The following is a 24,927-nucleotide window of genomic DNA, read 5'->3' as shown; positions in this document are numbered from 1 at the left end:
ATTGTTACTATTTCCTCCTGTGTCACATTACTGAGGAACAGGAAGTTGGGATTTCGCTCTATGGTATCATTATAGCCCTCAATTGAAACTGAGTCTGGAATCCTTTTTTCCAATTTTGGTCCAATATTTACAAAGTAATTTTTAATGATGGCAGCATATGTTGTTCCAAAACCTGTATTTACTTTTCAGCATTAATGGTGCCTTCACAGATGTGTAAGTTACCCATGCCTTGGGCACTAATGCACCCCCATACCATCACAGATGCTGGCTTTTGAACTTTGCGTCGATAATAGTCTGGATGGTTCGCTTCGCCTTTGGTCCAGATGACACGATGTCGAATATTTCCAAATACAATTTGAAATGTGAACTCGTCAGACCACAGAACACTTTTCCACTTTGCATCAGTCCATCTTAGATGATCTCGGGCCCAGAGAAGCCGGCAGCGTTTCTGGATGTTGTTGTAAAAGGGCTTTCGCTTTGCATAGTAGAGCTTTAACGTGCACTTACAGATGTAGCGACAAACTGTATTTTGTGACAGTGGTTTTCTGAAGTGTTCCTGAGCCCATGTGATGATTTCCTTTAGCGACTGATGTCCGTTTTTGAGACAGTGCTGTCTGAGGGATCGAAGGCCACGGTCATTCAATGTTGGTTTCCGGCCATGCCGCTTCCGCGGAGTGATTTCTCTATATTCTCTGAACCTTTTAATGATATTATGGACCGTAGATGTTGAAATCCTTAAATTTCTTGCAATTGCACTTTAAGTAACGTTGTTCCTAAACTGTTTGACTATTTGCTCACGCAGTTGTGGACAAAGAGGTGTACCTCGCCCCATACTTTCTTGTGAAAGACTGAGCATTTTTTGGGAAGCTGTTTTATACCCAATCATGGCACCCACCTGTTCCCAATTAGCCTGCACACCTGTGGTATGTTCCAAATAAGTGTTTGATGAGCATTCCTCAACTTTATCATTGTTTATTGCCACCTTTCCCAACTTCTTTGTGACGTAATACTGGCATCAAATTCTAAAATTAATGATTATTTGCAAAACAAAAAATGTCATTGGCCCTATCACATTACAACAACAACAAAAAAATCACCAACAAAAATGTGCAAAACAACAATAATCGCAATAAGAAAAAGCAAAAATGTCAGCCAACAAGGACTCAAATATTAATCTGTAGAAAAAAAAAAAAAAAAAAAAAAATATATATATATATATATATATATATACTGCAATGAGGTGGCGACTTGTCCAGGAAATACGCCGCCTTCCACCAGATTGTAGCTGTGATAAGCACCAGCGCCCCCCGCAACCCCAAGGGTAGAAAATGGATGGATATATCCATCCATCTTCTTCCTCTTATCCGAGGTCGGGTCGCGGGGGCAACAGCCTAAGCAGGTAAACCCAGACTTCCCTTTCCCCAGCCACTTCGTTTAGCTCTTCCCGGGAGATCCCGAGGCGTTCCCAGGCCAGCCGGGAGACATAGTCTTCCTAAAGTGTCCTGGGTCTTCCCCGTGGCCTCCTACCGGTTGGACGTCCCCTAAACACCTCCCTATATATATATACATATATATATATATATATATATATATATATATATATATATATATATATATATATATATATATATATATACCAGTCTAGGACCCACATTATTTTACTATGAAGTCATGCTGTTGTAACACATGCAGAAGGTGGCCTGCCATTGTCTTTCTGAAATAAGCAGGGGTGTCCATGAAAAAGACATTGCTTAGGTGGCAGCATATGTTGCTCCAAAACCTGTATGTACCTTTCAGCATTAATGGTGCCTTCAGAGATCTGCTTCTGGGCACTAATACACCCCCATCCCATCCCATCCCAGATTCTAGCTTTTGAACTTTTAACCTATAACAGTCTGGATGGTTCTTTTCCTCTTTGGTCCAGAGGACATAGTTTCCAAAAACAATTTGAAATGTGGACTAGTTAGACCACAGACCACTTTTCCACTTTGCATCAGTCCATCTTAGATGAGCTCAGGCCCAGTGAAGCCGGCGGCATTTCTGGGAGTTTTTGATATATGTCTTTAACTTTGCATAGTAGAGTTTTAACTTGCACTTACAGATGCAGCAACGAATTGGAGTTACTGACAGTGCTTATCTGAGCACATGTGGTGATATCCTTTACAGACTGATGTCGGTTTTTGATGCAGTACCGCCTGATGTTGGTTTTGGGCATGGCCTCGTGCAGTGATTTCTCCAAATTCTCTGAACCTTTTGATGATATTACGGACCATAGATGGTGAAATCCCTAAATTCCTTGCAATAGCTCATTGAGAAAAATGTTGTTCTTAAACTGTTGGACAATTTGCTCATGCATTTCTTCACAAAGTGGTAACCCTTGCCCCATCCATGTTTGTGAATGACTGAGCATTTCATGGAAGCTGCTTTTATACCAAATTATGGCACCCACCTGTTCCCAATTAGCCTGTTCACCTTTGGGATGTACCAAATAAGTGTTTGATGAGCCTTTTTCAAGTCTTTTTTCGACTTGGGCCAGCTTTTTTGAAACATGTTGCAGACATCAAATTCCAAATGAACTAATATTTGCAAAGAATAACAACTTTTACCAATTTGAACCTTAAGTATCTTGTTTTTGCAGTCTATTCAATTATTATTTACCATTTACACAACAGGCCAACTTCACTGGTTTTGGATTTTGTATTTATCTTGGAGATTTTTACATTTTCATTCCAATTACAATGTTTAAAATGCACAAGAAATCAATCAATCAATCAATCAATCAATGTTTATTTATATAGCCCTAAATCACAAGTGTCTCAAAGTGCTGCACAAACCACAACGACATCCTCGGTAGAGCCCACATAAGGGCAAGGAGAAACTCCCCCCAGTTGGACGTCGGTGACAGTGACAATGATGACTTTGAGAAACCTTGGAGAGGACCGCATATGTCCCCCCAGGAGACCGAAAGCAATGGATGTCGAGCGGGTCTAATATGATATTATGAAAGTCCAATCCATAATGGATCCAACATAACGGTAAGAGTCCAGTCCAAAGTGAATCCGATATAGTAGCGAGAGTCCCATCCAAAGTAGAGCCAGCAGGAAACCATCCCAAGCGGTGTCGGATCAGCAGCGCAGGGATGTCCCCAACCGATATACAGACGAGCGATCCATTCTGGGTCCCGACTCTGGACAGCCAGTATTTCATCCATGGCCACTGGACCTGTGTCCCCCTTCCACAAGGGAGAGGACACATTTATGTACATAAATTATTATGTATTGTCATTACATCAATGGTTAATTTGGTGTCATAAAAATAATGGCAATACTGTTGTTTATCAGCAATATATCGTCAAGCCAAAATTGTTAAGGGGACAGGCCAAACAGCAGATAAGTTTATCAGTTTGTGGTGTGGAATGTCAGAAAAGGTGTGATCAAATGAAATCAGAGAAAATGAAAGCAAGAGCCTTGTGATGAACATATGCTATCGCAAGTCTATTTTTGTTGGATTGTCTAGTTTGTGTCCTATTGCGTGCTTAACTACTATAATGACATGACTAAAATGCAAGAAAAGACCAACCTTGGAGGATATTTCAGTGGCTATCCAACTTTTCACATGTTAACATGCTGCCGGACTGCTTGTGTAAAAGATTAGAAGTGCAAGCTGCTTTAATCTTTTTTTTTGCTGATACAAGACCGACAGAAAATATAAATCCTGGATTGCGACACCCCTAAAATAGAATATACTAGGTTTGAATGTGGGTACTACCGAGTGCTGATTCAAATTAGGGCTGCACGATTAATCGACATTGAGGTTTTAATTATAAATGGTAATGGTAAATGGGTTGTATTTGTATAGCGCTTTTCTACCTTCAAGGTACTCAAAGCGCTTTGACACTACTTCCACATTCACTCATTCACACACAAATTCACACACTGATGGAGGGAGCTGCCATGCAAGGCACTAACCAGCACCCATCAGGAGCAAGGGTGAAGTGTCTCTTGCTCAGGACACAACGGACGTGACGAGGTTGGTACTAGGTGGGGATTGAACCAGGGACCTGCGGGTTGCGCACGGCCACTCTCCCAAATGCACCACGCCGTCCTTATTATTATCAATTAGTGGGATTATGTAACCGCAAATTTTTGGGATTTTTTTTCTGTCAGTTGTCACCAGTATTTGAGTGACAAACAATCAGAATTGTTGAGCCTTACGTTTGTTGACGTTTACATCTCATTATTTGCATCACTCTCAGCACTAGTTTATTAGACAGTAGAATTACGACTCACGCCTTCCTGTAAACTAATAAAAATCAACAGGAAAATATGATTATAAATCCAAATGTCTCGTTGTGGGATATTTCAGCTTTTAATCGGATGGGCAATATTAGCCCATTAACACGGACGAATGAGCAAGATTGACGTGGACATAGGGCTGCGCGATATATCGATATATACGATATATCGCAGGTTTGTCTCCGTGCGATATAGAAAATGACTCTATCGTAATATTCGATTATATGTTCTCACACCGTTCCTTTTAGCTGCGTGCATTACATTACTGCTGTTTCTCACTCCTTCTTGTCTGTCCTTCTCACACAGACGTAAAACAAGCCGCCTTGTTACATTGGTCACATACTGTTGCGCGTCTAGCGTTACACGCTCTCGCCGAGAGCTAACGTTAGCATGGCTAACGTTAGCTGAGGCAGGTCGAGTTGCATTTAGCTGCGGGCATCACACAACAGGCGTTTCTCACTCGTCCTCGTCTCTCATTCTGACGGATACGGAAAACAAGCCCGCCTTCTTACATACGTCACATACTCTCGCGAGTCTAGCGTCATAGCTCTCGCCGACCAGAGAGGCAGCAGCATGGCTAACGTTAGCTGAGCCAGGTCGAGCGAGCAGAGCTTGTGACAATACAAGAAAGAGATGGTGCGAAACTTATCACAAATGAATGAAGAACAATAAATAGCCAAGATAAAGAGCAGGGGGTCCATCATCTGGCGATGGTTTGGCTTCAAGTGGGAAGATATTCAGCAGACAACAGCAATATGCTGTTCAATATATATACTATATTATGATTAACCTGTGTGATGACTGTATTATGCTGATAGTATATTTTGTACCCCGACTTAAACAAGTTGAAAAACTTATTCGGGTGTTACCATTTAGTGGTCAATTGTACGGAATATGTACTGTACTGTGCAATCTACTAATACAAGTATCAATCAATCAATGCAAAGTATGCAGCAGAAGTGTTACTACAAAAAGGTAGCAACACTATTAATTTGTTCTTTCATTTAAAAAGTCACCCGTGAGAGAATGAAGAGTATTTAATAAATACAGTTTTGATCAATTGACTTAGTTGTGATTTCCCTCTCTGCATGAAAGTTTAAAAGTAGCATATATTAACGCAGTATGAAGAAGAATGTTTTAATGTAGACACATAGAATCATCATACTGCTGTGATTATATGCATTAAGTCTTCATTGAAGGCCAAGGCAAACTATCGTAATACATATCGTATATCGCAATATGGCATAAAAATATTGCGATATTAATAAAAGCCAATATCACCCTCTATGTGTGTGTTAACATTTTTAGTCTTAGAAATAAGAATAATAGACTTACAATAGAGATATTGTCTTTTCAGCAACATCATTTTATAATTGTATTGCTTGATGACTTGAAGGGCTGATCAAAATAAATTCAATTGATGAATTTTAGCACCCTTGGCGTTTTATTTTAAATGCCGTTATTTTTTCATTTAATAAATATATAATGATAATATATCTCCTATTTGAAAAAACATATTTTATTATACATTTTCTTGCAGATTTAAATCATTCCAGATGGGCGAATGCGCTGTGGCAATATGATCCTAGGCCTCGCGCACAGAACATCAGTGTGCTAAAAATGTTTCTGTCGTCCAGACTGCGACTCAGAAAAGGTGTTACAGATTTGTGCTGCCGGTTCGACACATCGCTCACAAGTATGATTTAAGAGCTGCTAGATGGCTCTAGGGCAAAAATGTTGCTGTCATATATATAGTTTTTTTTTTATTTTGTTTGTTCATTACTACAGTATATATTGTTAACATAACTCCTATATGAAAAAAAGTTACTATAGTATGCAGTAAGTGCAGCCTCGCTCCCATGAGTGCACCTTCATCTCTTTAAAAAAATATGTGGATTTCAATGTAAATACACTGCTTCTAAAATGCCCATAAAAAGTGGTTCATGTCTCCTGCTTGTTTGAAAACCATAGCAAAACGCCACCGGTCGTATTATGATAACATAAATGGGCAGTAAATGTCTCTGTGGTGAAATCCGCGTAGATGCATGCCCAAAAATATCATTTAAATACGGCGGTCTGCACATACTATGAATAGTACGTGCAATTTTAGTAGATCACATGCAACATGCCCACTAATAGTACATGCTATTTATAAGATTACGCACACTGCTGAGCACCTTATATTTGGATCTTAGTCCATCAGGCCTTTAGAGCAGTGGTTCTCAAATGGGGGTACACGTACCCCTGGGTGTACTTAAGGGTATGCCAAGGGGTACTTGAGATTTAAAAAAATCTAAAAATAGCAACAATTCAAAAATCCTTTATAAATATATTTATTGAATAATACTTCAACAAAATAATAATTTAAGTTCATAAACTGTGAAAAAAATACAACAATGAAACAATGTCTTCTGTATTGGTTCAAATATTAAGGGTACCCATCCCTAGTATCTATGTATGTATGTATATATATATATATATATATATATATATATATATATATATATATATATATACATGTAGGATTCTGTTTTAATTCCAAGACACACAGCAAAATATAAAACTTTGGTGCAATCCTCGCACGGCGTGAACTTTGAGCATAGCTCAAAGATACCTTAGACACAGTACATGAAAACTAGAGCAGTAGCAAATAACCATACCGTTAAACTGTTTTGTGTAGCAAACGGCGACACAAGTATTTGGGGATGACGTGAGAGTGGCCTTGCCAGCAACCGAAGCGTTCCTGGTTCAATCCCCACCTTCTACTAACTTCGTCACGTCCGTTGTGTCCTTGAGCAAGACAATCCACCCTTGCTCCTGATGGGTCGTGGTTAGCGCCTTGCATGGCAGCTCCCGCCATCAGTGTGTGAATTTGTGTGTGTGAATGGGTGAATGTGGAAATAGTGTCAAAGTGCTTTGAGTACCTTCAAGGTAGAAAAGCGCTATACAATTATAACCCATTTACCATTTATCATATTAAACGGGGTATGATTGGCATCAATCCTCAGGTGGGAACACTAATCACAAAGTAAATGCAGGTTTGCAAGCTGAGCAACCCTGGCAACAGAACAAATAAAGGAGCTAAGTGGCACTCGGAACAAAACAAGACTTAAACATAGGACGAATAACACTAATTATGAACCAAGGCATACATATTCCAAACCCTTACAGAACAATTAATAGTTGGCAATAAGTCGACATTTTCAGCCACATGTTCGGTTCCCAGTGTGTATAGAAGTTGAGCAGCTACTTTGTCCTGTCTTACTAAGTGCTGATTTGCCCATGAGCTCATAAAGTTTTCCGTCCAATCATTGTCAGACTATCAAAATTGTACAGTTTTGATTAATGCTCACACTTGGGTTGTACGGTATACAGGTATTGTACCGCGATACCAATGAATCACATTTGGTACAATACCGCCTCTAAAACGTACCGGCAATCGGTAGTGTTTTGGCTACATCTAAATCCCTAATCCTCGCCTCCATGGGTTCTTACAAGTATCATCCCTGCAGGACGAGGAATAGCTAAACATGCTTCACTACACACCGTAGCTCAAACTGAAAACAAACGCCATTGGTGGATCCATACCTAACATCCACTGTAATGATACCAAGTACAGGTGTGCATCTCGTCGATACAACTATGATTATGTCGATATTTTTTGGCATCACATCTTCTTTCGTATTTTTTCGAATTTACATTATGTTTATAAACTCAGGAAATATGTCCCTGGACACATGAGGACTTTGAATATGACCAATGTATGATCCTGTAACTCATGGGTCACCAACCTTTTTGAAACCAAGAGCTACTTCTTGGGTACTGATTAATGCGAAGGGCTACCAGTTTAATACACACTTAAATATATTGCCAGAAATAGCTAATTTGCTCAATGTACCTTTAATAAATAAATCTATATATATATGAAAAAAATAGGTATTTATGTCTGTCATTCCGTCGTACATTTTTTTTCCTTTTATGGAAGGCTTTTTGTCGAGAATAAATGATGAAAAAAACACTTAATTGAACGGTTTAGAAGAGGAGAAAACACGAAAAAAATGATAATTAAATATTGAAACATAGTTTATCTTCAATTTCGACTCTTTAAAATTTAAAATTCAACCCCCCCAAAAAATGAAGAAAAAAAATAGCTAATTTGAATCTTTTTGAAAAAATTAAAAAAATGTTTTATGGAACATCATTAGTAATTTTTCCTGATTAAAACTAATTTTAGAATTTTGATTACATGTTTTAAATATGTTAAAATCCAATCTGCACTTTGTCATAATGTATAACAAATTGGACTAACAAAGACGAATTATTATTTCTTCTAGATTTTCCAGAACAAAAATTTTAAAAGAAATTCAAAAGACTTTGAAAAAAGATTTAAATTTGATTCTACAGATTTTCTAGATTTGCCAGATTATTTTTTTTTAATTTTAATCATTATACCTTTGAAGAAATATTACACAAATATTCTTCGTAGAAAAAACAAGAGCTAAAATTAAGAATTAAATTTAAAAAATATTTATTATTCTTTACAATAAAAATAAATGAAAAATACTTGAACATTGATTTAAATTGTCAGGAAAGAAGAGGAAGGAATTTAAAAGGTAAAAAGGTGTATGTGTTTAAAAATCCTAAAATAATTTTTAAGGTTGTATTTTTTCTCTAAAATTGTCTTTCTGAAAGTTATAAGAAGCAAAGTAAAAGAAATAAATGCATTTATTTACACAAGTGAAAACCAAGTCTTTAAAATATTATCTTGGATTTTCAAATTCTATTTGAATTTCTCTCTCTCTCTCTCTTAGAATTAAAAATGTCGAGCAAAGCGAGACCAGTTTGCTAGTAAATAAATACAATTTGAAAAAGAGAGACAGCTCACTGGCTATTTGAGCTATTTTTAGAACAGGCCAGCGGGCTACTCATCTGGTCCTTACGGGCTACTTGGTGCCCGCGGGCACTGCATTGGTGACTCCTGCTGTAACTACTTGGTATTGGATTGATACGCAAATGTGTGGTATCATCCAAAACTAATGTAAAGTATAAAACAAAAGAAGAATAAGTGATTATTACATTAACAGAATCGTCGATAGAACATGTTAAGGAGAAAGTGAGCAGATATTACAGTAAATGAACAAGTAGATTATTAATTCATTTTCTACCACTTGTCCTTAATAATTTTGACAAAATAATAGAATGGAAAATGACAAACAATGTTACTCCATATGTCAGCAGACTAAATTAGGAGCCTTTGTTTGTTTACTTACTACTAAAACACAAGTTGTCTTGTATGTTCATTATTTTATTTCAAGGACAAACTTGCAATAAGAAACATATGTTTAATGTACCCTAAGAGTTTTTGTTCAAATAAAGCAAATAATGCAATTTTTTGTAGTCCCCTTTATTTAGAAAAGTACCAAAAAGAATTGAAATACATTTTGATACCGGTTCCTCTTCCAAAATATTGGTATCGGCACAACACTAGCTCACACATAAATGTTGCATGAACATATTTTATAATCCATTCAAAACAGTGATAAGAATCTGTATAATTTGATAGATCCTTTGCATGTTTTTTTTTTTTTTTTAAAGTGGAGGCGTGACAACGTAAGATTGATGGTGGATATCATGAAAAAGATCCAGCACATCTCACTGCATTTAAATAGCACACACACCCAAGATCAATAAGCAGTGGTCACCCGGAGCCTTTCTAACTGTTAGGAGGGATATTAATCAAACAGGCAGCCCCCAGGCAGGCGGCCATCTCGACTCTCCATCCAAACATTTAGTAGCTGCCTCTGCAAGACTCACAAATATTTCTCTGTCTGTCATTGCCGGGTAGGGTGGCAGCCATCTTGCTCTGTTTTGGCCCTGGGGAGGTCTCCGTTTTACTCATCACAGCCTCACTGGGCAGCTCGCACCAGGAAGCTTTGCTGCTCCCCTGCCGTCCTGAGCTGCTGTCCAAATATTGGCATGCCTCTCTACTCTCTGGAGAAGGTAAAGAGGGAAAAAAAATAGCTGGAAGACACAATCTGGGGGGGGCGGGGGGGGCTTTGGGTTGGGGGGTACGGGAAAGACAACTTTCTCATAAAAGGGGGCTCAGACTTTTATGGGCACTTTTTTTTTTTTACCAGAAGTGTCCCCAAAGTAATTGGATCCTATCTATTTTTTAGTGGATTCAGGAAATAACTAAAGTCTCCCAAAAAGGTGGAGTTTTCCCAAAATTAAAAAGTACCGTAAAACGGATACCAAAGCACACCGAAAAGGTGTTTCTTTCCCTAAAGGTCCTAAAGTAACCCAAAAAGGATCCGCTTCCCCCTAATAGTCCCAAAATAACCCAAAAACGGACTTATATCTCAAAGTCCCTTTGCCACAAGAGGTACGAAATGTGCCATTTTAAGTACCCCACTTGCTGTGGGGTTTATTTAAGGAATTCTGGGATCTTCCCAGAACCCCATAGGGTAGGGGTGTAAAACGGACTGCTCAGGGACCCTAATCAGGCCCGCCAACAGGTTTTATCCGGCCCGCGGCATACGTTTGCTAAGTATAAAAATGAACTGGAAATTTTTGAATGAAAGAAACTGCTGTTCTAAATGTGTCCACTGGATGTCGCAATAGCAATTCTTTGTATCTTTGTAGATGATGCTACATATGTACAAAATAAACCACATGATGTTGGTGGCACTCAGCATCAAGGGTTGGAATTTTAGTTTAAATCACCAACAATGATTCGTGGGCGCGGCCACCGCAGCTGCTCACTGCTGCCCTCCCCTCCCAGGGGGTGATCAAGGGTGAAAGGTCAAATGTAGAGAATCATTTCACCACACCTCATGTGTGAGACAAACAGTGGTACTTAAACTTTATTCAGAAAGTATAAAATAACGACAAATAAAAATTAGATACTATTGATTGATTGATTGAAACTTTTATTAGTAGATTGCACGGTACAGTACATATTCCGTACAATTGGCCACTAAATGGTAATCCCCGAATAAGTTTTTCAACTTGTTTAAGTCGGGGTCCACGTTAATCAATTCATGGTAACTAATAAACGAAAAAATGTAAGTGTAAAACCTCCCCCCAAAAAACAATATAATTTGTACATTTACAGAATGTGCTTGTTCTTTATTTTTAAGTTATTGTGCTGTGATTTTACCAGTCTGGCCCATTTGGGAGTAGATTTTTATCCATCTGGCCCTCGATCTAAAATAAGTTTGACACCCCTGATTTAAAATGTTGGTGTTGTTTACTTGAGACCCATCAAAGTGCAGGCGACACATATCTCTCCTGTTTGAGTGCCATCTACTGGTGAAACTTATCATTACACCATTTACCAAATAAAATAGCTTCGAGGTGGGGTATGCTCAACCAACATTTTTCCTTACTTTAGTCCAGCCCTACAGTGGTGTCTGGTTAAGAAAAATAAAATAAATAGAAGAAGTTGTGAAAGTGATTCAGGAGTCAGGGTCGTCATAATCGGAGTACTCATATTCAAACATGTGGCTCATCTTCTTCCCTACCAGGATTTGTTTCCCCCTCATTTCCTGCAGCGACCACTTGCTGATTGTGTGTCAGGCAGCACAATTAGAGGAATCACTCCGACACGGGATTTCGGAAACAAGCAGCGATGTAATGAAAAACAAAATAGAAGGGGGGGAAATATGCTGATGGCTTATTAACAAGTAGATTGTGTTTGCATTGTTTGCTGCTTGCTGTGAGTGTGTGTGCATGTGTGCACTTTTTTGTGTGTGTGTGCCATTCCCCCCGCTGGATGAGGTCATGATGAGAGAGAAGGCAGCTGGCAGGGACTGTCATTGCCACTCACTGTTTGTTGTTCTACTTCCTGCCCGAGGAGGCCAAGGTGCTCGACGAGCATCAACAGCTACTGGGTGTCATGTGCACGTGTCTGCTGGCAAGCGTTGACACAACTTGGCAACACGGTGCTTTTAAGGCCATGTGTTTGCAAACATATGTGTCCGTGCTGTTTAACAGCAGGCTGAAAATCAGAATCACCTTTATTGGCCAAGAATGTTGAACACACGAGAGATTTGACTTGGTACTCTGTGCTCTGGCCGTTGATAATTAAAATGTTCGGTAAAACTTAAGTATGGAGAACACATTCACCAATAAATAGTTGCTTATTAAAGTAACAAAGACTTAATTTAGAGTTATTTGGACACTAGGGGAACATATAAGGGTTAGGGTTAGGGTTACTAATAAGCAATAATTCTGAGGTTATTGAGGGAAGATTGTTAGTTAATGGTTTACTGGTTGTATAAGAAGGCCATGCAGAATAAGGCATTAATAAGTACTTAATAACGACTACCGTATTTTTCCGAGTATAAGTCGCTCCGGAGTATAAGTCGCACCGGCCGGAAATGCATTATAAAAAAGGACAAAAACATATATACGTCGCGCTGGAGTCTAAGTTGCATTTTTGGGGGAAATGTATTTGATAAAACCCAACAACAAGAATAGACATTTGAAGGGCAATTTAAAATAAATAAAGAATGGTGAACAACAGGCTGACTAAGTGTACGTTATATGACGCATAAATAACCAACGGAGAAGGTGCCTGGTATGTAAACGTAATATATTATGATAAGAGTCATTCAAATAACTATAACATATAGAACATGCTATACGTTTACCAAACAATCTGTCACTCCTAATCGCTAAATCCCATGAAATCTTATACGTCTAGTCTCCTACATGAAGGAACTAAATAATATTTGATATTTTACGGTAATGTGTTAATTATTTCACACATAAGTCGCTCCTGGGTATAAGTTGCACCCCTGGCCAAACTATGAAAATACTGTGACTTAAAGTCCGAAAAATACGGTAGTTGAAGTGGAAATGTCGACACTTGCTCTTAGTGATTATATACAGTGACAGTGTATACATGTCGTCTGTAAACATACAGTTTATTTTGACAAGCTCAGCCACAATCACACAACTTCTACATCACCTGGCATGTACACTTAAGACATTGTACTCTATACACACAACTTACTGTGCGATGGCTTTCGCTGTTAGGTAACTGTAACTTTGGGGTATGGCGGCGTGACCCCAGGATGCAGAAACCGGAGACGATGTGCGTGACGAGCAGAGGTAAAGTCACTGCACTACAAGCCAAAGACGGAAGTAGAACAGGCTTGTAGTGCAATAAGGCATTAATAGGTACTTAATAACGACTTCCGTATTTTTCGGAGTATAAGTCGCCCCGGAGTATAAGTCGCACCTGCCGAAAATGCATAATAAAGAAGGAAAAAAACATATATACATCGCGCTGGAGTCTAAGTCGCATTTCTGGGGAAAATTTATTTGATAAAACCCAACACCAAGAATAGACATTTGAAAGGCAATTTAAAATAAAGAATAGTGAGCAACAGGCTGAATAAGTGTACGTTATATGACGCATAAATAACCAACTGAGAAGGTGCCTGGTATGTTAACGTAACTTATTATGTTAAGAGTCATTCAAATAACTAGAACATGCTATATGTTTACCAAGTAATCCGTCTCTCCTAATTGCTAAATCCGATAAAATCTTATACATCTAGTCTCCTACATGAATGAGCTAAATAATATTATTTGATATTTTAAAGTAATGTGTTAATAATTTCACACGTAAGTCACTCCTGAGTATAAGTCGCACGCACCCCCAGCCAAACTATGAAAAAAAACTACGACTTATAGTCCGAAAAATACGGTAATTAAGAGCCAATATGTTACTAATTTGCAACTATTTCATGGTGAATAAGTGTTCCCCATACTAAAATGTTACCCAAATGTTCATAACATTAAAAACATTATAGCCCACATTTTTTGGAATGCACAGATATAGCACACACTTTTGGTCAGATTAGGACAAGACAGGGGCACTGGGTGACATCACTGGCCAGAAAATGTATTTTAAAATGACTTAATCAAATGAATCACTTAAAAATCTTAACGATACAAACTAGGGTTGTACGGTATATCGGTATTAGTATTGTTCCGTGATGTTAATGAATCATATTTGGTACTAAACCGCCTCTAAAAAGTACCGGAGCCTTTGTTTGCTTACTTACTACTAAAAGACAAATTGTCTCGTATGTTCACTATTTTATTTAAGGACATGATTGCTATAAGAAACATATGTTTAATGTACCGTAAGATTTTTTTGTTAAAATAAAGCCAATAATGCTATTTTTTGTGGTGCCATTTATTTAGGAACGTATCGAAAAGTACCAAAATTCATTTTGGTACTGGTACCAAAATATTGGTATCGGGACAACATTAATACAAACAAAAAATCTATAGCACAAACGTCACACAAAACTAACATTAATCCCTGCAGGAAGTCTCAAATGTCACAATTCACGCAAATTACGCGCAGCCTCGCAATTTTGTTCAATTCCCACAACATCCCGGCACATTTTGTTATCAGCCGTAGCCTGGATCATGTTTTTTCTGCTAGTTTTTACTTCCTCCGTTCTGTTTTGTGCACCCCTGGGTTTGTGTTTTCAGTTACCAAGGGTGCTTATTGGTTTCACCTGCCTCTGGTTAGTGTTCGGCACGCTCACCTGCTGCCAAGCACTAATCAGAGAGCTATTTAGTTCTGCCTTATGCGGGCAGTCAGTCTGGCTTCCTAATTTGCATCAAAAAACAGTTGATAATGGTTTTTGATTTCTTTTTGTATGCTAGCTCCCACACTAGTCTCCTTAAGCTTTGCTTCCCATGTTATGAGCACACTTTTGTTTGTTCCCGCCTGATTTATTGGTAAATAAATAATTTCCTGCCTTCATCTGCACCTTAGGAGAACGACCCCCGTATCACTATGCGACCCGATCGTCACACATTTTGGCCAGTCAGTGTCATTTTAAATTACAAATAGAACATGTTCATAGATAGAGACCAACCTGTTTAGGAACTTCTAAATAATTGTTTTAGCATTGTTAGAGCCCTCTACTGTAGTCATGAAATAACACCCATATGGTCACCTTTACATTCATTTAATTTCAATAGTTAATTCAATACATTCGACATAATCACATTACAGGGTTGGCGCTAGGAATTTTCAACACGGGGTCCCAGGGACCCCATCAAGTCATAAAAATGGGGTCCTACAGTAAAATTTTAGCGTCCCACTTTTTTGTAACCGTTTGAAAACAAATGATGAATGAATGCATTATCATGTTATATCTCACGTTTTATTATGTGTTTTGGAAAAAGGTTGTCATAAACATTACTTAATTCATAAAAAAAAAAAATAGAAAATGAAAAATATCCATATTTTTTTCTCTATTTTGATTTAATAAATGGTAGGTGTATTTATTTTAGTATTGCTTCGGTCATGAACTGATGATAATGGTGTTATTTAACGCTTAAATCTCTGGAGTCCACATCAACTTCAGATCTATCCGTCAAGTTTTTTTTTTTTTTTTGGTTTATTTGTTTTCTGCCCTTTTTTGTCAAATAAAGTTATGTTTTTTTATGGCAAACACACAAAATATGCATAATATTCCACCAAAAATACTTTTCAAAGTGAGCTTTGGATAGGTCAATAATTCATAAAAACATGGATTTTGAGTCAATAGTATGTTTTGAGCAACTACAGTTTTAGAGTAAAAAAATCAGCTTTGTTTAATTAGTCACCATTGCAACTTTCTCTAAATTACATTTCATCTGTAAGCTTTTTTTATTCCACTTTTGTTATGTTTTTGTTTCTTTAAATAGTATAATTTAGAATGTGCCAGGGGTCTGTAAAACATAAGCTACAGGCTGCAAATGAACAAGAATGTTTTAATGTAGACACATAGAATCATCATACTGCTGTGATTATATGCATCAAGTGTTCATTCAAGGCTAAGGCAAAATATGGAGATATATATCATGTATCGTGATATGGCCTAAAAATATCGAGATATTAATAAAAGGCCATATCGCCCTGCCCTAACTTGAAGCCATAATCATACTACTGCAGTGTTTCTATTCTCAGTTCATTTAGTCATTTTTGTTTGCTCAATGCTTAATTTAGGACACGAATACATAGAACATGCTTTAAATAACAGACTAAAGACGCAAACTTAGTTGCGTATTTGTTTTCCATTTTTGTTGAAATCCTGTTATTTTTTTAAGGTTACAAGAAACCATTAAAATATGGATCACAAATTCATAAAAACACAAGGTGTTTCAATGTTATTAGAACAAAACAAAAAAAAATCAGGCATTTCGGACAGCAAAACAATAGGGGAAAAAAAGCCGACAAAATCCTGGAGGGACTGATAAGAATATTTGCAATGAGACGCTTCACACAGGTCCTCTCGAGCCAGCGAATCTTTGCACACTTGATTTACTCATCTCCGCCCCTACCCCCACCCCCATTCCCTTCGAGTACAGTACCTCATTGTTGCCTATGATTTGATCAGCATTTACATTAAGATAAGTGTGCATTGTGCTGATCAAGCACTTAACTGCACAACGATAAGAATGGAGATTAGAAGGATAAACACGGGGGAATGTCAACAAGTCATTAAGAGGTTAAAGGGTCCACAATTGTTGATTTAGCATACAGTAGATATACCTTCATGTCAGCGGTAGCTCACTTTCAATCAAAAGCATTTAACATATGATTAAACTCGTGGGAAACGTGTGAGAATGGACAAAATGAGAATTATGATTGGGGTTGGGGGGAAGCTATGTGTGACAGTGATAAGCCCAACTTGCTTACGGCAATATGGCAGATAATATCTGCCTCACTTCTACATGATATTAAATTACAATTTTGTTCTGATCTCTTCTTTTTTCATAACTCTTTTAATTTTTTATGCCATTAAACTGCACATCAAACATTTTGTTTAGTCTAAACTGGTGTTGTCCCGATACCCATATTTGGATACCGGGACCAAAATGTATTTTGATACTTTTTGGTAGTTTTCCACAATTTTTTTATTATTGCGCCCCCCGCGACCCCGGAAGGGACTAAGCGGTAGGAAATGGATGGATGGATGGGCTTTATTTTAACAAAAAATATTATGGTACACTAAACTTATGTTTCTTATTGCAAGTTTGTCCTTAAAAAATAGTGAACATAGAGGTTAACTTGTCTTTTAGTAGTAAGTAAACAAACAAAGGCTTCTAACTGGATGTATGCAGTAACATATTGTGTCATTTATTATTCTATAATTTTGTCAAAAGGACAAACTGTACAAATGTATTATTAATCCACTTGTTCATTCACTGTTAATATCTGCTTACTTTCTATTTTAACATGTTCTATCTACACTTCTGTTAAAATGTAATAGTCACTTTTTTTCCTGTTGTTTGGATGTGTTACATTAGTTTTGGAAAATACCACAAATTTGGGTATCCATCGTTACAGGATCATACATTGGTCATATTCAAAGTCCTCATGTGTCCAGGGACATATTTTTTGTGTTTATAAACATAATGTACATTAAAAAAAAAAAAAATATGTTGTGATGCCAACAAATATCAATGTAATCATAGTAGTATCGACTAGTTACGCTCTTGTACTTGGTATCATTACAGCGGATGTTAAATGTGGAATGGTGGGGGGTAACCGGTACTTTTTAGAAAGTAGTATAGTACCAAATATGATCCATTAGTATCGGGGTGCTATACTAATACTGGTATACCGTACAAGCCTAGTCTAAACATAAATTCCCCCTTCCGCTTGTACATTGATATTGTCTTATGTTTTATGTGTTGTGTTCACTTTCTGTAATCATGCACTGTATTGAAATAAAGTAAAAAACTAAAAAGTAACATAGGAACAGAGATATACCAAACAATGTTGATTTTTTTCTCTGTACCCTACAGTTCTCCTGCTTCCATCTGTCATGTCCCCGTCTGGGTTTTTTTTTTTTTTTTGGCCATTGCTCTCTCCATCTGTGTTTGCTGGGGTCCTTCTCTCTGTTCCTTACGGCTCCTGCAGCCTGGCCGCTTTTCTCTGACTCCCGTGTCTGTTTTGGCCATGCTGTCGATTGTCTGGGAGCCTTGTGTCTCATCTGACTTCATGGTCACCGCGGTCACATGGCCCGTGTCGCTCCCCCTTGTGTCCTGAAATAGCAGCATGATTACATCAACACGAGGGTCAGCCTGCACTAAAACCTACCTTATCGCTTGATAGCGTTACCGACTCACTAACATGACATTTACACATTGAAATTGATATCATTGGGGCACATGCTCATTTCATGTTTTTCAATAGTTGATAAAATGACCACCAGGATACTTGGCAGTGATTCTCAAACTGTGGACTCCTTCTCTTGGTGTTCCAAAGAATCACTTCATTAAATATTCAAACACTGTGTTACTGTTCAAACTGTGTGAAATGTTACGGTGGCCAACTATATTATAAATATACTTGTTCAATAAAACCTCTGCCTGGTTTAAATAAATATTTAGGCCTACTACGCTACATTTTTTTAATGTTGGTCGTTATGGTAGTACTTGGAGAATGTTTTCTGAGGTGGTCCTTGCTGAAAAAAGTTTGAGAGCAACTGGTTTAAGGTATTTCCCATAATAATAATACACTATAGACCATGGGTGTCAAACTCTGGCCCGCGGGCCAAATTTGGCGCGCCGTGTAATTTCATTTGGCCCTTGAGGCAGTATGAAATTAACATTAGAGCTGGCCCGCCGGTTTTATACAGCGGTGGTGCCGCTGTAACACCGCATTCACCACTAATACTCATACTTGCCTCCCCATTTCTACCCGGACGACAATATTGGGAGCGTGCATTAACGGCACTGCCTTTAGCATCCTCTACAACCTGTCGTCACGTCCGCTTTTCCTACATAGAAATAGCGTGCCAACCCAGTCACATAATATATGCGGCTTTTACACACACACGCACACAAGTGAATGCAACTCATACTTATTCAACAGCCATACAGGTCACACTGAGGGTGGCCGTGTAAACAACTTTATCAATCTTACAAATATGCACCACACAGTGAACCCACACCAAACAAGAATAACAAACACATTTTGGGAGAACATCTGCACCGTAACACAACATAAACACAACAAAACAAATACCCAGAACCCCTTGCAGCACTAACTCTTCCGGGACGCTACAATATACCCCCCCCCCCCAAGCAATAATTAAGGTTTTTCTCATGCACTTTCTCTTGCTACCTCAATGCTTGAATGTTTGATTAATTTGTTATCGTTATTGTATTTGCAAATTTATTATTAGCCTGCGGAAAAAGTTTATTTTGATATTTTCCTCAATGGGCTGCAAATAGAAAAGAGGCATTCAATTTTTATTTAAATTTTATTTGATATGCCATTAATATTTTTTAATGATTATTATTTAAAACTCGATTTTACATGTCACTATAATGTTATATAAGCCTTGCTTGTTCAATATTCAATGCAAAACTTATTTGGGTCCCTATTAAAAGGTTAATTTGTTCAGCCTTGGCCCGTGGCTCTGTTCAGTTTTAAATTTTAGCCCACTCTGTATTTGTGTTTGACACCCCTGCTATAGACAGTACACAAAAAATTGATTCACATCTGTATTGCAATTTTTATTCATCCCAATTCTAAATCAATTGATGATTTTCAAAAATGTACTTAAAAATACACACATCTATGTGTATGTATATATGTGTGTGTGACTGTTTTGGAACACACATATATATATATATATATATATATATATATATATATATATATATATATATATATATATATATATATATATACATATATATATATATATATATATATATATATATATATATATATATATATATATATAGTTATGTATGTATATATATAGTTATGTATGTATGTGTGTGTGTGTATATATGTATCTGTTTATATATACATTTGTGTGTGCAGTACATATACATATATATATATATATATATATATATATATATATACATATATATATATATATATATATATATATATATATACATATATATATATATATATATATATATATATATATATATATATATATATGTAGATACGGACGTTATCTCTTCTGTTGTTGACAATTTTTTTCATACGGTGTTGAGGTGTGGTTGGTTGGGCATTTTGTTGGTGTGCACCAGCCGGAGATGTTGACATGCAGAGTTTCAATCACTCTTCATTCTCTAGCGGGTGACTTTTCAAATGATGCTACACATTAGTAGAGCTGCTACTTTTTGTAGCAACGCTTTTGCCGCATACTTGACATATTACGGCTCTCTGTTCAACATCTTCCCGTTTGAAGCCAAACCACCGCCAGACGATGGACCCCGTGTGGTTTTTCTTGTAAAATGATTATTCCTCCTCCATTTGTTACCAGATTCACACCTTCTATCTCTCGTATTACCACTCGCACCGCTAGTATCACAGCTAACTTCACCCATTCCGCTACCTCTCTGCTCCGCGAGGGCCTATGCCGTTGCACGCGCGACAGTATGTGACGTATGTAAGAAGTTGCGCTTATTTTATGTCTATATACGAAAGAGAGACAACGTATACTCGAATATCACAATATAGTCATTTTCTGTATCGCACAATCCTGCGATATATTGAGTATATTCGATATATCGCCCAGTCTTATGTTGAATAATGTAGACAAATTTGTTACTGGATACTTTCTAATACACTTCTGTCATAGAACTTTGTATGTGTCGAATGATGCAGACACATTTGTTACTAGATACTTTCCAGTACACTTCTGTCATAGAACTTTGTATGAGTAATAAGCAACTATAATTATTTGATACTTGTTTATAGTGACAAATGTGCTGTTTTAGACTGCAATATTGTTCAATTAAGGACACTTATTACGGATGTTTAGCTTGTGTGCTATTTTGTGCATTGCTGTTGTGCAGCTGCAAGCTCCTAGTCGCGTATAGCTTGCTGTGTTTTCATTTTCTAAATGACTGGACTAAAATCCAAGAAATTACCAACTTTGTGTGTTTTTTGGGGGACATTCAGATGTTAACTCGTTGTCCAGCTTTGCACTAGTAAACCCGCTGCAGGACTGTGTGTATCAGATGGTGGTGAAAGGTCAAAGGTTAAGAATGTCCACTTTTCGTTCTTTCTCTGCTCGACCCCCTCGCCTACTCCTCCCTAATGTGACGTCTCCCACTTCGATTGAAACCTTCCATCTTTTCCCACGTCGCAGCAGCTACCGGGGAAAAAAAATGAAGAAAAACACAAATCCCATCTGTGCAGGTGGAAATAGTCTGCAGGGTGTAATTATTATGATGACTCTGTTCATGTCTCTTGGTCCTGTCTTCATTTTATAATATCTCTCATGCACTTACCCCCCCCCCCCCCCCCCCTTCCAACCTCCCCCCTTTGTTCTCTCTAAGAGTGTAATTAACATAACTGGAATCCCTTTCATGCTGCTCCTTCTATTATATAATTTCCGACGTAATTTGATCTTTTGGAGGTTTTGTGTTTGGCAGGAGCTGAATGTATGCATACAAGGGGGGGATTGAAGTGCATTAAAGTGCAGGAAAACAGGTTGTTGCCTTTTATGCAGATAATTGTAGTTTTTATGTAAGGGCGGTATTTGACTTGTGTTTTTTTTTTCTGCTGATGGTGTGTTTACGTTTGAAACCGCTTTGATTTCACGAGGGATGCAACGATTCATGTCATGGTTATTGTGGGCAAAAATATGACATTTATCAGGAATGTGCTCAAATCTTTTAAACTAGTTGTATTTAAAAAAAAATGTAGACATTATACTATAATAAATATTAACTATTGTTATAAGTTTAAGAAACAATAGTTTAAAGGTATTTCCCATGATAAGAATACACTGTACAAAGTACACAAAAAATCGATTCACATCCTTAATGCAATTTTTATTCACCCCAATTCTAAATCAATTGAATATTTTTGAAAATTTGACTTAAAATACAATGTGTATGTGCATATATATGTATATATGTGTATGTATACATGTATGTGTGTATATATATATATAGATATGGATGGATAGATAGATAGATAGATAGATAGATAGATAGATAGATAGATAGATAGATAGATAGATAGATAGATAGATAGATAGATAGATAGATAGATAGATAGATAGATAGATAGATAGATAGATAGATAGATAGATGGATAGATAGATGGATAGATAGATAGTACTTTATTGATTCTTTCAGGAGAGTTCCCTCAGGAAAATAAAAAATTGTGTGTTTAAAAATGTATGTGTGCATATATATATATATATATATATATATATATATATATATATATATATATATATATATATATATATTTATGAATGTAAATACATATATACATATATATATATATATATATATATATATCCATCCATCCATCCATATATATATATATATATATATATATATATATAATTTTGTCATCTGAATTAAGTTAGTTTTAGTCCAGTTTTAGTGGGCTAAATTCTTCAACATTTTTGTCGACTAAAATAACAGTAAATTTTGTCGACTAAAGTATAGTATTGCAGACAACGCACACATCTTTAAAGTTGTCGAAAGCACTTTTATTGATTATTCGTTATTTCAGATCAAAGTTAAAGTAAGTCCCAGCGATAGTCACACACACACGAGGTGTGGTGAAATATATCCTCTGCATTTGACCCATCCCCATGTTCAACCCGTGAGAGGTGAGGAGAGCAGTGAGCACAAGCGGTGGCCGCGCTCGGGAAGTATTTGGTGATTTAACCCCCAATTCCAACCTTTGATGCTGAGTGCCAAGCAGGGAGGTAACGGGTCCTATGTTTATAGTATTTGGTTTGACTCAGCCGGGGTTTGAACTCACGACCTCCCAGTCTCAGGGAGTACTATGCACTGTAATGCAATTCACGTAAAAAAAATAATTTCACAAGACCTGCATTTCATGAATATTTTCAACAAGTACATTTCCGACCAACCTTATTGTGTGTTATTGTTTTAGCCTAAAATTAAGCATTATTTTCAAATGTTGAATAATTTAGGACTAAAATGGTCACATGAAGAAACAAACTATTTTTTTTGGTTTATTTATTTATTTATTTTTATTGTGTGTAACGACAGAGTGTGCACAATTGGCATCTTGGCCACTGTCCCATTTAAATACAGCAACCAGTGTTATAAATCTAGAATTTATATTTATCACACATAACTGTCTTCCTTTGTGTGTTGTCAAGTTGTGCAATTAATAGCTGAACAGAGTGCCAAGGACATCGATTATAGTGAACTGTACAAACATGTTGCTTATTAGATAGGCAGTACAGTAAATGAACAAGTAGATTAATAATTCATTTTTTATCACTTGTCCTTAATAATTTTGACAAAATACTACAATGATAAATGACACAATATGTTACTGCATACGTCAGCAGCTAAATTAGGAGCCTTTGTTTGGTATCGGGACAACACTAATCTTGAGTATGAATGATCACTCTTTTAAAAGAGCACATCCTGTGGGTTCAACATACACAATTGAGTATCTTACTTGCTCAGACAGCAGTGTGTTTATTCAATTTCAGATTGGTGTCTAATGTTTCTCAGTGGGGAAATACATTAAAGCAGGGGTCACCAACCTTTTTGAAACCAAGAGCTACTTCTTGGGTACTGATTAATGCGAAGGGCTACCAGTTTGATACACACTTAAATAAATTGCCAGAAATAGCCAATTTGCTCAATTTACCTTTAATAAATAGATCTATATATATTAAAAAAATGGGTATTTCTGTCTGTCATTCAGTCGTACATTTTTTTTCCTTTTACGGAAGGTATTTTGTAGATAATAAATGATGAAAAAAACACTTAATTGAACGATTTAAAAGAGGAGAAAACAGGAAAAAAAAATTAAAATTAAATTTTGAAACATAGTCTATCTTCAATTTGGACTCTTTAAAATTCAAAATTCAACTGAAAAAAAGAAGAGAAAAACTAGCTAATTCGAATCTTTTTGAAAAAATAAAAAAAATAATTTATGGAACATCATTAGTAATTTTTCCTGATTGTAATTAATTTTAGAATTTTGATGACATGTTTTACATAGGTTAAAATCCTATCTGAACTTTGTTAGAATATTTAACAAATTGGACCAAGCTATATTTCTAACAAAGACAAATCATTATTTCTTCTAGATTTTCCAGAACAAAAATTTAAAAATAAATTAAAAATACTTTGAAATAAGATTTAAATTTGATTCTACAGATTTTATAGATTTGCCAGAATATTTTTTTTAAATTTTAATCATAATAGGTTTGAATAAATATTTCACAAATATTCTTCGTCGAAAAAACAGAAGCTAAAATGAAGAATTCAATTAAAACTTATTTATTATTCTTTACAATAAAAAAATAAGTTTAATTGAACATTGATTTAAATTGTCAGGAAAGAAGAGGAAGGAATTTAAAAGGTAAAAAGGTATATGTGTTCAAAAATAAGGTTGTATTTTCTCTCTAAAATTGTCTTTCTGAATGTTATAAGAAGCAAAGTAAAAAAATTAATTAATTTATTTAAACGAGTGAAGACCAAGTCTTTAAAATATTTTTGGGGGATTTTCAAATTCTATTTGAGTTTTGTCTTTCTTAAAATTAAAAATGTCGAGCAAAGCGAGACCAGCTTGCTAGTAAATAAATAAAATAAAAAAAAATAGAGGCAG

The 24,927-nt window shown here is 36.5% G+C and overlaps 1 protein-coding gene across 3 annotated transcripts in view; it reads left to right on the top strand.

Moving 5' to 3' along the window:
- The window catches only part of pcdh10a (protocadherin 10a), a 77,232-nt gene that overhangs the window by 30,065 nt on the left and 22,240 nt on the right, over positions 1-24,927 (top strand). The gene's annotated exons all lie outside the window — the stretch shown is intronic.

This window comes from Nerophis ophidion, linkage group LG01 (genome assembly GCF_033978795.1).
Source record: "Nerophis ophidion isolate RoL-2023_Sa linkage group LG01, RoL_Noph_v1.0, whole genome shotgun sequence".
In the NCBI taxonomy this organism is placed as follows: domain Eukaryota; kingdom Metazoa; phylum Chordata; class Actinopteri; order Syngnathiformes; family Syngnathidae; genus Nerophis; species Nerophis ophidion.
This window is presented reverse-complemented; position numbering and strand designations above follow the sequence as displayed.